Source organism: Schistocerca gregaria, chromosome 7, assembly GCF_023897955.1.
Source record: "Schistocerca gregaria isolate iqSchGreg1 chromosome 7, iqSchGreg1.2, whole genome shotgun sequence".
Lineage (NCBI taxonomy): Eukaryota > Metazoa > Arthropoda > Insecta > Orthoptera > Acrididae > Schistocerca > Schistocerca gregaria.
The window spans coordinates 143,850,389-143,853,708 of NC_064926.1; positions in this window are offsets into that span (position 1 = coordinate 143,850,389).

The following is a 3,320-nucleotide window of genomic DNA, read 5'->3' on the forward strand; positions in this document are numbered from 1 at the left end:
CAGCGCTGCGTTCGGCGTTCTGCGCAAGCGCACTGGGTACCTACACCTGTTGTCTACGCACTGACGCCATTACAATCTGATTCTTCCTTGTTTACGTTGTGTACTGAGTGTTTAAGATGCCTCCGATAATCGTGAGCCCCGTCGACTGTGAAGTACGGGCTGTTATAAGATTTCTTAGTGCTAAAGGCCTTAAAGCGATCGATATTCATCGTGAGATCTGTGCAGTTTACAGAGAAAACTTTATGGGTGATGGAATGGTAAGAAAGTGGGTAGAGCATATAAGGATGGCCGCACAGATGTGCATGATGAACAACAGAGTGGGCGTCCGTTAATGAAAGTTTGGTGCAGGAAGTGGACAATAAGGTGAGAGAAACCTCCTTGCGGGATGACTTTCCTAATGTTTCTCGTAGTGTTTTATATGGCATTGTGACCGAGCACTTGAATAAACGAAAATTGGTCGCACATTGGGTGCCGAAAATGTTGACAGATGTGCACAAAACCAAACGTTTAGACAGTGCATTGACTTTCCTTGAGCGGTACCACAATGACAGTGATGATTTCTTAAGCCAAATTGTGATGGGCGATGAAACATGGGTGGCCTACGTCACACCAGAATCAAACCAACAGTCCATGCAATGGCGGCATTCAGATTCACCCAGAGAAGTGAAGTTTAAGCAAACAATTTCTGCCCGGATAATCGTGTGCACAGTTTTTTGGGTTAGAAAAGGAGTATTGCCTGTAGAATTTCTGCCTCGTAATGAGACAATCAATGCAGCAGCTTCCTCTAAGACATTGCACAATCTACGCCGTTCAGTTCGGAACGAAAGATGTGGCAAGTTCAGCAAGGGCATTGTTTTGCTGCAAGGCAATGCCTGTCCGCATATGGCGAATCAGACCAAAGATCTGATCACATCTTTTCGATGGGAAACTCAAGATCATTCTCCGTACAGCCCCGATCTAGTGCCCAGTGACTACCATCCGTTCCTGCACTTGAAGAAACACCTGGGCGGTCAGCGTCTTCAAGACGGTGACGAAGTCAAAACAGTGGTAATGCAGTGGTTAACAAGTCAGGCGGCAGACTTCTATGAGAGGGTGTTAAAAAACTGGTACAACGTTATGACAAGTGCCTCAATATTGATGGAAATTAAGTAGAACATTAGGTTAAGGTACAGACGTTCATGTAAAAATAAAATTATTGACATATATTAGCGCGTCTCTTTTTTAATTTCAAAACAGTATTTACTTAAAAAAACACGCCTCATACACCAGAGTCAAAACAGTTCTGGAAACAGTGGACAAAGCCTGTTGGAAGTGCACCGAAGAAGGCAAAGGCCATTTTGTCATCTGGTAAGCCGATGGCCACTGTCGTTTGGAACTGCCAAAGAATAATCCTCATAGATTAGTTGGGAAAAGGCATAACAGTAACTGGACCCTATTACGCTTCATTGTTTGATGGTCTGAAACTTGTGTTGGCTGAAAATAACAAGATAGACACGCAAAAAATTGCTCCTTCACTAGGATAGTGCACAATCCCACACATCAACGATAACAATGGCGGAAATGCTTGAATTGGGCTTTGAGTTGGTTCCTTATCCCTCTTTATTCGCCACCCTTAGCCCCAAGTTACTTCCTCCTGCTCCCTAACTTGTTAACTTTGAACTGCTCGGAAAAAATTTTCATCAAATGAGGTGACAGTTGCAGTCAACGAGTATTTTGCAAAGTTTGACAGAACCTGTTTTTCCGATGGGATTACAAAGTTGGGGGATCGCTGGACCAAGAGTATATTTCTCAAATGAGAGTATGTCGAGAAATAAGGTGAGTTGTTTACGAAACAAGCTTTTCTTACTTTCTTACATACTTATCAAACCGTCCTCGTATTTGGGGCTATCATTTTTTCTCTATAATTTAGTCATTTTTATAATTGAGCTCCTTTAAGAATGTAGAACGAGTCAAAGTGTAAATTAACAGAGAGAAGTAACTAAAAAATCTAGTTATATATGTTATATTAGTATTAACTGTCATTAACTGGCAATGCTTGCTAACGTGAAAAACGCTGAGCTCCATTGTGGACGGTAGTTCATGTTAAACTCAAGGTTACTGTTACACTGTCGCCAAGGTGGCCCCTGCGGGCTGGCAACACTTCTAACACCACACAGGACCAAGGTTGTCTATGCCCAAGGCATAAGCGATGGTAAACATCGACTGTTTTGGAAACAGACATTCCGCATACTACTTCCTGCAGAGAGAGTTCGATGTGGTCTGCAGGAAGTATTACTACACCAATGTCAAATTGGCTGGCCAATACTATTTAAAGGCTAAAACCAGCACCGGACATCGGTTCACGCCGAATACCTACCTCAAGGACCTCTCCTCGGAAGACTATGTCTTTGCCATCAGAACAGGACTTGGAATTAAGCGTACGTGTGTTACCACGGACTCTTGTGAGAAGGGTACAAGTTATCTTTTGTTGTCTCTAGATGGAAATTCTTACTGGCTTTGTGATTGTGACTTTTCGTTCTTATTCAGTCATTTCCATGTAGACTCACGTAAAAAGAGTTGTGTTGTAAAAACTTTCGATTTGTCAGTTACAACACAAGTGGCGACGAGTTTGTGCCTATGTGTGTCTTCATCATGGCGGAAATACTGCTTCAGCAGCTAATCCAAAGTGTGCACAACTTACTACGAGGTTTTCAACAGTTTTGCCAGAAATCTCAGGATATACAGGAACGTTTCTTTACGGTACTCTTGAAAAATTAGCCGGTTCCGCCGCCCCGCCGACTCCCGCTTTAAACGAGGATACTGAAGATTGGGAAACGTATGAGCAGCGGCTCCTGCAGCATTTCCACATCCACCAGGCTGTCCAAGAGGCTACTCATCGTTCCTACTTTTTGTGCTGGAACCAGTCCAAAGTGTTATGTTCTCTTGACAAAACTACAACCTCGAACTTCTTTGACTTTTTCCCAGATTTGTGAGGTTCTCACGGCCTACTACCGATGATGGTTCCACATTTGGCTGCCCGGGTCGAATTCTCCCAGTGTCGCAAGAAGGCAGGCCAATCCTATCGCCGGTGGGCAGCGGAACTGCAAGGTCTCAGCTGGAAGTGTCACTTCATCACGTGGGTCTCTAAAGAATCACACGCGGATGAGATGGTCCGTGACCACCTCATCCAGGTTGCCCCTAATGCAGCTTTCCGATGCGACGCCCTCAGACTCGACAATCCTATTCTGGACCAGATCACTGATCTGGCATTCAAGTATGAAGTCTCTACAGTGACCGACAAGCGTTTAGAATCCTGGGCGGAAGTGTCGTCCCTCCAAGAC